Below are 12,691 nucleotides of genomic sequence, written 5' to 3'. Positions count from 1 at the left end.
AAAACTAATTTCATGACATATGTGAGTGATGATAAACCTGATTCTGATATGGGTGTCTATTGTGGACTGAGAGTGGGAAGGGGGCAGGGAGAAAGGCATCATGGTTGGAAAAAGAGGGGAGGAGACGGGAAGCACCAGAAAGACAATCTGTAATGATCAATAAACCAATTGTTTGGAATCAAATGACCTTACCTGGAGTCTCAGGGCTGGGTGTATCTACACCTGCACCACCACCCCCGCTGCCCTTGGCACTCCTCTGCCACCAGTCCCACACCCCTCCTGCAGCACTCCACCCTCGCAATTCCCAACATCCTTTGCTTCTGCCAGATTTACAAACTTGGTTTCCGCTCCAGCTTGACAAATACAGTACTGTGCAAAAGTCTTTGGCACCCTAGCTATATATGCCTAAGGCTTTTGCACAGTACTGTATGTGCTGGATCCTAAGACTATGTGCTTTGTGTGACTATATGTACTGTGCTTTGATATGTGAACTTTGATATTAAATTTACTTTGACTTTGAAGCACTCTCACCCTCCGATACATGCCCTCATCTTATTACTGCCATCAGAGGTACAAAAGTCTGACAATCCACACCTAATATTTCAGAAACAGCTTTCCCCCCTCTGCCGTCAGATTTCTGAATGTTTGCAAACACTAGACCATTATTCCTTTATGTTTTGCACTACTTATTTTGTAATTTATGGTAATTTTAAGTCTTTGTGCTGCAGAACAATAAATCTCATGCCATCATGTCATATAAGAAGGTGAAGATGTGCCAGATTCTGAGTTCTGGTCAGAGGTAGGATGCAGTAGCAAAAGAGAGCGTGCAGAAGAGATTCACCAGGGTGCTGACCAGATTGGAAGACTGTAGTTATAAGGAGAGATAAAATAGATTGGATCCACTTTCGGTGGAACCTCGGAGTCTGAGGGCCAATCTTATCATTTATAAAATTATGAGGGGCATAATCAAGCTCAATGGTCTTTTCCTTAGGATTTGTCAGTCTAGAATTAGAGAGCAGACTCTAATGTTGGAGTGGAGGAACTGAAAGGGGGCAAGATTTTCACACAGTCTGAAACAAAACGAGACAGTAGAACAGATACATTTCACCATTTAACAGGCATTTGTACAGGTATTTAGAAAGTTCAATGTAAATTCATTATCAAAGTACATATACAACCCTGAGATTCATTTTCTTAGGGGTGCACTCAGTACATGTAAAGTAACACAATAGAATCAATGAAAGACCACACCCAACAAGACAGACAAACATCAATGTGCAAAAGATAACAAACTGTGAAAATACAAAAAAAGAACAAAAACTAAATAAGCAATAAATATTGAGAACATGAGATGCAAGTCTTTCAAAGTGAGTCTGTTGGTTGAGGGAACAGTTCAGTGATGGGGTGACAGACATTGAGTGAAGTTATCCCCTTTGTTTCAAGAGCTTGATGGTTGAGGGGTAATAACTGTCCCTGAAGCTGATGGTGCGGGTCTTGAGACTCCTGTATGTTCTTCCTGATGGCAGCAGTGAATAGAGGGTGTGACCTAGGTGGTGCGGGTCCTTTACGATGCACGCTGTTTTCCTACAACAGTGTTTCATGTGGATGTGCTCAGTGGTGAGGAGGGCTTTACTCGTGATGGACTGGGCTGCATCCACTGCTTTTTTAGGCTTTTCCATTCAAGGGGACTGGTGTCTCTATACCAGGCTGTGATACAGCCAGTCAAAATACCATCCACCGCACATCTATAGAAGTTTGTCAAAGTTTTAGCTTTCATGCCGAATTCTTCATAAACCTCTAAGAAAGTAGAGGTGCTGCCATACTTTCTTTGTATTGGCACTTACATGCAGGGCCCAGGACGAGATCCTCTGAAATGATTACACTGAGGAGTTTAAAGTTTCTGATGCTCTCCACCTCTGATCCCCTAATATGTGCTGGCTCATGGATCTTCAGTTTCCTTCTCCCGTAGTCAGTAATCAGCTCCTTGGACTAGCTGACATTGGGTGAGAAGTTGTTGTTAAGGCACCAATGAGACAGATTTTCAATCTCCTTCCTGTATGCTGATTCATCACTACCATTGATTGGACCAACAACAGTGGTGTTGTTAGCAAATCTAAATGTGGCATTGGGTCTGTGTTTAGCTTCACAGTCATAAGCGTAAAGGGAGCAGAGCAGGGGGTTAAACACACAGCTTTGTGGTGCTCTTGTGCTGATGGAAATTAGGCAGGAGATGTTGTTGCCAATCCGAACTGATTGTGGTCTGCAAATGAGAAAATCCAGCATCCGATTGCACAAGGTCGTATTGGGGCCAAAGTCTTGAAGCTTAGTGATTAGTTTTGAGGGAATGATAGTATTGAAGGTTGATTTGTAGTCAATGAAGGATATCCCATTGTGTGCACTTTCCAGATGGTCCAGGGTTGAGTGAGGAGCCAATGAAATAGCACTTGCTGTTGCCCTGTTGTGCTGGTAGGCAAATTGGAGCGGATCCAAGTCACTTCGCGGGCAGGAGTTGATATGTTTCATCACCAACCTCTCAAAGCACTTCACAGAATATCTAAGTGCTACTCGACGATAGTCACTGAGGCAGGTTACCACGTTTTTTCTTGGGTACTGGTATAATTGGAAAGGCAAAATGGAGAATTTATGAGCCAAATGCAGGCAAACAGGATTAGTATAAATAGGCTTCACAGATCGCATGGACATGTTGGATGATCAAAAAATGGAGGGATATGTAGGAAGGAAGGGGTAGAGTAGGTTATAAGGTCAGCACAACACTGTGGGCTGAAAGGCCTGTCCTGTGCTGTAGTGTTCTGTGTTTTTTTATTTTCTATTTGTGAAGATATGATGGAGTGAGATAAATTATACCAAAACACTGAATTTTGTATCATAAATATAGTTTTGCATAGAATTGTGCTTCTGGTACTAAGATAGCACTGGCCTAGATTTTCCTTTGTCGGCAAGTTGAAGTGTACTATTTCTACCTTTATCTTCTTGGTAAATAAGTTTGAGGCAAATCTAAAAGGTCAGCTAATGATGGGAGAAGAGACAGTGCCAACTTGGCACTAAGTGGAATATCAAGCCTTGTTAGAGATTTCCCCAGACTTTACATTTCGGCGTTCCAGTGAAAGAGTGTTGCATTGTGACAGATGCCTTGTCTCTGATCCAAACCTAAAATAAACTTACCTCTGTTTGATCAGGTGGATGTATTGTACGTATGTAGCCCACAACTAAATCCATCACAGAACAGATTAACTAATGATTGCCATATTTGCCATGACACATCTGCGTGAAAATTAGCTTTTACACTTACACACAGCAACTGTGACCATGAAACAGTCAGCTTGTTGTAAAAACCTATTTGATTCACAAATTCGGGTCAGAAGTTTGCTGACCTTGCTCGGTATTGCCAAAGTTTGTTCTAATGTAGTTAAACTTTTTCTAGCCTCTGGATGCATGAGAAATCTTTTTATAAAAATCCTTTTCGTTAGGTATCTATAGCTCAAGAACTACACTCAGTGGCCACTTTATTAGGTACACCTGCTCATTAATACAAATATCTAATCAGCCAATCGCGTGGCAGCAACTCATAAAAACTCATGGTCAAGAGGTTCAGCTGTTGCCCAGACCAAACAGATTGGCAAAGAAATGTGATCTAAGTGACTTTGACCATGGAATGATTGTTGGTGCCATATGGGGTGGTTTGGGTATCTCAGAAACTGTTGGATCTCCTGGGATTTTCCATGCGTAAGTCTCTAGAGCTTATAGAGGATTGTGCAAGAAACAAAAAAAACATACAGTGAGTGGCATTTCTGTGGACAAAAATGAACCATAATAAAGTGGCCACTGCGTGTACGTCTAATTATAATAGTCATGTGATCATTCAAGTTGAGTATGACGTTCTCCAGGTTTGTTTATTGAGAGCACTCTCTTCCCAGTTTGTAAAGTTTCTTCAGGCTGACTTTAATGTTATCTTTAACATTTTTTTTGCCCACCAGCGGTTCACTGACCTCCCTTCAACTGGGTATAAAGAATCTGTTTGAGGAGACGCAAATTAGGCATCTGAATGAGATGACTTATCCATTGGAGTTGATATTGTTTTATCATTCAGGATGGTGGAATTGGGAGAAAGTTCTGGAGAACGCTGAGCGGAGACATTTTGTGAGGGACACTAATGTGGATTGAGGTCTTTTGTTTGGCGGGAGTTGGGAGCAAACGAGAGGGAAGATGGCTGAGGATGCTGTCCCTGTTGTACAAGATGCTTCGTGCTGATGAATGGCTTCAAGGAGGAGGGACCAACTCCCGTGGGAAACCCGCTTGCTTGAGATGGATTTCGAGCAACATTCGGAAGGTGGTGTGTGCTTTCGCGCAGACTGAGGGTTCAGTTTGTGAGTGACAGACAAATTCAAGATGAGCTCCAACTTAAGTGCACACCTGACTGTTTAAGAATAATGGGCCCTTTTTGTTTTTTTCTTTCTTTCCTTTAATAACTGCTTACATTAACATTCTTAAATATAATTCTTTGTAATTGTGTGCAGTGTACGATCTGTTAGCTCTTGCCAACAGGCGATTGCTGGGGGCAGTGAACCATAGAGCATTCACACAGGCTGGGGTTTGGGTGGGCAAGGCATCCCAACCTCAGGGATTGATGGGATCAAAGTCATACACACCCTAGACGTACGGAGCCTGAGAAAGGTGGGTTTCTCGCCGCAGAGTTCAGTGGCTGCTAGTGAGGGGCTAACGAGCTGCATTTCCCGAGATGACCAATAAAAAGGGGTTTCACAAATAACCCTAATCGTTAATCTTTCATACTGCCATGCGGCCAGGTAGCTCTAGAACGCTCAATTGTTGCAGTTAACCTCCTGCCCAAATCAAAGGAGAAACGGGCACATGCATTTTAAATGATGCCAAGGATGTTATTGACAAAACCATGAGTAAGTTGAAAATCAGCCGATTATTGCCATTTTCATTACTGATTATATAATTTGTACGGGCTTTTTTGTTAACGTATCAAGAATGCTATGGCAAAAATAAGACCATAAGATATAGGAGTAGAATTAGACCATTTGTCCCATCGATTTCACTCTACCATTCCATCCTGCTGATTATTGTACCTCTCAATCCCATTCTCCTGCCTTCTCCCCGTAACCTTTGACGCCCTTACTAATTAATATATTCAATAACTTGGCCTGCACCGCTGTCTGTGGCAATGAATTCCACAGAATCACCACCCACTGGCTATAGGAATTCCTCCTCATCTCTGTTCTAAAGGGACATCCTTGTATTCTGAGGCTGTGCTAGACTCCCGTAAGACAGGAAACATCCTCTCCACATCCACCGTACCTAGGCCTTTCAATATTCAAGTTCAAAGTTCAAAGTACATTTATTATCTAAGTATGTATACATTATGCAACCTTGAGATTTGTCCCCTTCTACTCAATGGCTTAGACACAGCCAGAAAACAAAGAAACCTAAACAAAAACCATTTAAAAAAGAAGACTGTCAAACACTCAATGCACACAGAGAGAAAAAAAATCGTGCAAACAATAAAAGTAAGCAAATCGCATTCAGAACTGAAGTTTTACAAAAGACACTGCAGCTGGAGTAGGCAACAGCAATAGTCCGTTACAAAGCCAAGGTTTAATATTCAATAGGTCTCAATGAGATCTCCCCAATTAAAATAGATTTAATTATTGCAAAGAAATAATTTGCTTCAGTACTTCTGTCTATATTTACAGTTTTAGTCATCACTAGACTCAACAATGACTTAGAATACCAATCATAAATTTTATTCATTTACCTCTGCCATCTGAGTTCAGCTGAAACAAGGGATATTGATGTTGGTTCCATTTAAAGCAGTTAATAGTTACAAGTAGAATGGGTTCCAACAGCACTAATTCAGTCAAAAACAGGCAAGAGTTTACAGTAGAACAATTGTCCCAATTCTAGGACAATGCAGGAATAGATTCAAATGCACTTTGCAATCAATGCTTCACTGTTTGACTGCAACAAAAGGCTTATCTCCATTATCTTGGCAGAACCCTTTAGTTACAGGTTTATAAGTTTGTTCAGAATGAAATAAGTGAGACATTTCATTTAACACACATCAAAGTTGCTGGTGAACGCAGCAGGCCAGGCAGCATCTATAGGAAGAGGCGCAGTCGACGTTTCAGGCCGAGACCCTTCGTCAGGACTACGAAGGGTCTTGGCCTGAAACGTCGACTGCGCCTCTTCCTATAGATGCTGCCTGGCCTGCTGCGTTCACCAGCAACTTTGATGTGTGTTGCTTGAATTTCCAGCATCTGCAGAATTCCTGTTGTTTGAGACATTTCATTTCATAACTTTAGTACATTTCTAGTTCTCTATACTAAAGTCTGCACTGTCAAGGCCACCTACAGCCCTTACCTCACTGAGAGCCAAGAATAAGGGTGAACTTACCATGTATAGAGAGACAGGCACCACTTGCTTGATGAAATACTTCAAAGTCCTCTTCATCCGTGACTGTGTTCTTGATGTGAGCGCCGTTGACTCCATCCTACAGCAGTCTATCAGGTCAGGCTTGCTGTCACTTGAATAGGCTTTAATCCCAGCTAAAAACCATTAGACCATAAGGCGCTGGAACAGAATAAGGCCATTCAGCCTACTGAGTCTGCTCTGCCATTCCATCATAGCTGATTTATTATTTATTCATACCAGAGTTTTATACCCATTGACATAATAACTTAGTTACTATTATTATGTAGGCAGCCAAGTTCTGTAATGTACACTCCCACAAAAGGCTTTGTGATAATGATTGGAGTACAGTATTGGGTTCAGTGGGGCCATTGGGGATATACATACTTGGCAGGATATCTATCCCCTTCAGAATAAGGTAAGACATAGGAGCAGGGCAGAATTAGGCCATTTGGCCCATCAAATCTGCTCCGCCATTCAATCATGGCTGATTCATTATTCTTCTCAACCCCATTCCCCTGCCTTCTCCCAATAATCTTAGATGCCCTGACTAACCAAGAACCTGTTAACTTCTACTTTAAATATATTCAGCCGCCTGGCCTCCACAGCCGTCAAAGGCAATAAGTTCCATGGATTTGCAACCTTCTGGCTGAAGAAATTCCTTCTCATCTCTGTTCTAAAGGGACATCAAAAGAACAACAAAGCCTTGAGAAATGAATGAAATCCCTGCTGAAGTTCTAAAACTCGGTGTTAAATAGCTGCAATCATGATACCATAAACCCATTATCTGTCTATGAGAAGGAGGATATACCAGGGGAACTCAGAGTTGTAATTGTGACCATCTTCAAGAAAAAACATCAATTTTGAGATCTACCAGTTATTGTCTAAAGGGAGGGAACCGTCCTTCCCAACAACCTCTTACCATTGCCTGAGGACTTGGTTCCCAAACTACAGTGTGGACTTCCTGCATCTAGAAACACAATGGATGCATTCTTCATTGCCGAGCAACGCCACAAAATGTGCGGAGAACTGTTGGATCCTGATGCTTTTGCAAGCCAAAGGTTCTTCGGAAGTTAAGAATAAGGCATAAAACTTAAATGCTTATGATAATTTTATTAAGCACTACAAGGACAAAAGAAACGAGGGGGAAGTGTGGTGAGAGACAAAAACAGAAGAAGAAAAGAGAGTAGAGTAAAGAGCGAAGGAAGACATCCTAGGGGCAAAAGAAAGAAAAAGTGGTCTGGTCTTCTTATACCAGACTATTGATAACATACATCCCATTGAAAGCCAATAAGATAATCCCATCCAAGTAATGTAACACCCATCACTGAAACTGAAAAATACAGAGATAACTGTAACCACTCGGAAACTTGCTGAGCAATCACACGTATACAGGTATCCGTTAGTCTTGTGAGACCATGGATTTGTGCCTTGGAAGGTTTCCAGGGTGCAGGCCTGAGCAAAGTTGTATGGAAGACCAGCATGCTGCAAGTCTCCCCTCTCCACGCCATCAATGTTGTCCAAGGGAAGGGCACTAGAGCCGATACAGCTTGTGGTAAATGTGTGGTTAAGTGCCTTGCTCAAGGACACAACATGCTGCCTCAGTTGAGGTTCGAACGAGCGACCTTCAGATCACTAGACCGATGTCTTAACCACTTGGCCACGTGCCAACATATCACATCACATGTATATAGGTGATTATATAAATATACAAACAAGCATAAGAAAGGTAAACTACAAGGAAAATAACAATTCTACAGTCTAATCCAACAGAGCAGCAAAAGTCACTCGCCAATCACTGGCCTTTCTCAACTGCATTAATCCTTTAATATCATTGGCTGTGTGGGACTGTAAAGCACTCTCTCAAATTGACCCATCCACAGAAATTCATCTGTGTCTTGACCCTGTTTCATGATGGCATGCAGGCTGTGGTCCTCACTCACAAAATTCTGGAGGAACTCAACAGGCTGGATAGCATCTATTGAGAGGAATAAACAGTCAACGTTTCTTGCCAAGACCTTTCATCACGATTGGAAAGGAAGGGGGCAGAAGCCAGAATTACAAGGTGGGGAGAGCGAAAAGGCATATGGGCTGGCAGACGATGGGTGCTGCTTGATTTGTTGAGTGCTTCCAGCTTTGTGTGTGTTGCTCAAGAGTTCCAGCATCTGCAGAAGCTTTTTTGTTTTGTTCATGGTCCTAACTATCAGGTCTACAACAGGGTGGCAAAAATCAGTGTCAACAAAACTAAGTCATCGTCCTGATGCTTCTCTAATTCTTCTTTACCACAATTCTGTACCTTGGTTCTGCTAAACCTTCCATGGGAGTGGAACTAATCTTCAGAACTAATTAGAAACTATTCCTTTGAAGGAGATTCCTTAAAAGATTAGATTAGTATATTTGTCACGAGTACTTTGAAAAATACAGTGAAATGCTTTGTTTTCTGTCAACACAGTCTGAGATATGTTGGGGGTAAGTGTTGTCATGCTTCCAGTGCCAACATAAAACGCCCACAAATTACTAACCTTAACTCATATGTCTTGGGAATGTGGGAGGAAACCACATGGTCACAGGGAGACGTACAATCTCCTTACAGACAGTGGCAGGAATTGAATCCCAATCTTACAGCTGGTGCTGTAAAGCATTGTACTAACAACTACACTATGGAGCCACCCGGAAAGTAACCTAAATTCAAGTAAAAGTATGTCTCCACTTTGATATATATGTTATCTTTGTGTATTAAGTTGCCTGAGTGCAGAGGAGATTAATTGCTAGGATTTCGAGAGACTGAGTTATGGAGAAAGGTTGAGCAGGCTGGGACTTTATTGGAGCATAGAGGCATGAGAGGTGACATTACAGAGGTGAACAAAATCACGAGAGGCACAGATAGGGTGAATGTGCACAGTCTTTTCCCCATGATTGAGGAATCAAGAACTAGAGGGCATAGGTATAGGGTGAGAGGGAAAACATTTAATAGGAACCTGAGAGGCAACCTTTGCACTCAGAGAGTGGTCCATGTATGGAGTGAGCTGCCAGAGGAAGTGGTTAAAACAGGTATAATTAAACATTTAAAAGGTAATTTGACAGGTACGCAGATTGTTAGGGTGTATTCAGGAGTTAGGGTATATTGTAAATATTAACTTCAGCAACCAATCTTTAGACCTGAACATGGATTGTAGATCAAATTTAAAATGCAACCCTGGACAATAGCTTCCTGGAACTGTGGACACTAGTTAAATGAAAACCAGACAATGCTGATTAACATTCATTTTGGGTGTCTGGAGTGTGGGTGCAAAGAAAGAGGTGTGAAAGTTATATGTAATTCAAAGGAAGCATTGTAGATATGCTGTCACTATAGAATGAATTGTCATGCCGTTACCTTTGATCTTTAGCACATGAAAGACATGTAGTATTGGGTTAAGCAGGCCTCTTCCTCCAAGAGTGTCTCATTTTGTTGAATAAAACATTTCTGTGTCCACAAGCTTCAGTGTCTCTCTGATGACTTTCTTCAAGTTGCAATGTGGACAAGAAAGATTATGGGTCAAATAGAGGCAAATGCTAATAGCTTACTTGGGCATCTTTGTTGGCATGGATCAGTTGGGCCATAGGGCCTGTTTCCATGCTGTGTGAGTCTAAATGACATTAGCTTACTAGTTAAGAGAGTCTATTGCCTAATTTCTACAGTTTAAAACAGAGACTGTCTGTTTTCCACCACCGTCTATATGTTCTCTCTATGATTATGTGGGTTTTCTCTGGTGCTCTGGTTTTCTCCCACAGTCCAAAGATGAACCGGTTGGTAGGTTAATTTGGCATTGTAAATCGTCCCGTGATTAAGTTAGATTTAAATCGGGGGACTATTGGGCAGTGTGGTTCGAAGGGCTGGAAAGACCTATTATATGCTGTATCTCAATATATACAAAAAAGTAAATACTCTATAAATCCTATGAAAGACCACATCAACAGGACAGATGACCGGTGTGTCAAAAACGAAGTGTTAAAATACAAAGAGAAAGTCTAAATAAATAAACAAATACCTACATAAATAAAGAAAGAAATAAGCAATGAATATCATGGACGTGAGAAGAAGATTCCTTGAAAGTAAGTCCATAGGTTGTGGGAACAGTGACGGGCAAGTGAAGTTGAGTGAAGTTATCCTCTCTGGTTCAAGAGTCTGGTGATTGAGGGGTAATGACTTGCCTGCAAGATCATGAACCCATATACCTGGGCTACTCTTGTACATTTGCAGAGTTACTCGGCATTTCTATTGATTCTGTAATCACAAAATGGATTATGAAACTGAAGTACTCTGGTTTTATTGATAAAGATATTAACCTTACTTGCATAGAACCAAAGACAGTACTTGAAAATGAAACCAATGTTATGAGCTCAGGGCATCTCAAACCATTTTGCATGCAATTAGTCTCAATTATAGCGAGGGCACAATATACAAAAGCAAACAAAATAGACTGCATGTACACTGCAAAATGCCCAAGAGAGCATTAAGATAAATAACCACTGATAATCTCTGGTACCAGATATTACTGATATCTGAGGCTGAGCGAGCTCATATATGGATCCCAATAGTGGAGAGAGAGGGGGGGGCAGTGGGGTGTTGCTTAAGACCATAAGGCAAAGGAGCAGAAGTCGGCCATTCGGCCCATCGAGTCTGCTCTGCCATTTTATCATGAGCTGATCCATTCTCCTATTTAGTCCCACTCCCCTGCTCTCTCATCATAACCCTCGATGCCCTAGCCACTCAGATACCTACCAATCTCTGCCTTAAATGCACCCAATGACTTGGCCTCCACTGCTGCCCGTGGCAACAAATTCCATAGATTCACCACCCTCTGGCTAAAAAAATTTCTTCGCATCTTTGTTCTGAATGGGCGCCCTTCAATCCTTAAATCATGCCCTCTCGTACTAGACTCCCCCATCATGGGAAACAATTTTGCCACATCCACTCTGTCCATGCCTTTCAACATTCAAAATGTTTCTATGAGGTTCCCCCTCATTCTTCTCAATTCCAAGGAATACAGTCCAAGAGCGGACAAACGTTCCTCATATGTTAACCCTCTCATTCCCGGAATCATTCTAGTGAATCTTCTCTGAACCCTCTCCAACATCAGCACATCCTTTCTTAAATAAGGAGCCCAAAACTGCCCACAGTACTCCAAGTGAGGTCTTACCAGTGCCTTATAGAGCCTCAACATCACATCCCTGCTCCTATATTCTATTCCTCTAGAAATGAATGCCAACATTGCATTTGCCTTCTTCACCACCATCTCAATCTGGAGGTTAACCTTAAGGGTATCCTGCACGAGGACTCCCAAGTTCTGTTGCATCTCAGAACTTTGAATTCTCTCCCCATTTAAATAATAGTCTGCCTGTTTATTTCTTCTGCCCCAAAGTGCATAACCATACACTTTCCAACATTGTAATTCATTTGCCACTTCTTTGCCCATTCACCCGTTCTTCCAATCTATCCAAGTCTCTCTGCAGACTCTCTGTTTCCTCAGCACTACCGGCCCCTCCACCTACCTTTGTATCATCAGCAAACATAGCCACAAAGCCATCTATTCCATAATCCAAATCGTTGATGTACAATGTAAAAAGAAGCGGCCCCAACATGGACCCCTATAGAACACCACTGGTAACTGGCAGCCAACCAGAATAGGATCCTTTTATTCCCACTCTCTGTTTCCTGCCAATCAGCCAACGCTCTATCCACGTATGTAACTTCCCCATAACTCCATGGGCTCTTATCTTGTTAAGCAGCCTCATGTGTGGCACTTTGTCAAAGGCCTTCTGAAAATCCAAATATACAACATCCACTGCATCTCCCTTGCCTAGCCTACTTGTAATTTCCTCAAAAAATTTTCCTTTAAGGAAACCATGCTGAATTCTGCCTATCTTGTCATATGCCTCCAGGTACTCCGTGACCTCATCCTTGATAATCGACTCCAACAACTTCCAAACCACTGATGTCAAGCTAACAGGTCTGTAATTTCCCTTTTGCTTCCTTGCCCCCTTCTTAAATAGCAAAGTGACATTTGCAATCTTCCAGTCCTCCGGAACCATGCCAGAATCTATTGACTTTTGAAAGATCATCGCTAATGCCTCCACAATCTCCACAACTACTTCCTTCAGAACACGAGGGTGCATTCCATCTGGGCCGGGAGATTTATCTACCCTTAGACTATTCAGCTTCCTGAGTACTTTCTCTGTCGTAATTGTGACTGCGCAC

This window comes from Mobula hypostoma, chromosome 24 (genome assembly GCF_963921235.1).
Source record: "Mobula hypostoma chromosome 24, sMobHyp1.1, whole genome shotgun sequence".
In the NCBI taxonomy this organism is placed as follows: Eukaryota; Metazoa; Chordata; class Chondrichthyes; order Myliobatiformes; family Myliobatidae; genus Mobula; species Mobula hypostoma.
The sequence above is the reverse complement of the archived record's forward strand: the minus strand, read 5'-3'. Positions refer to the sequence as shown.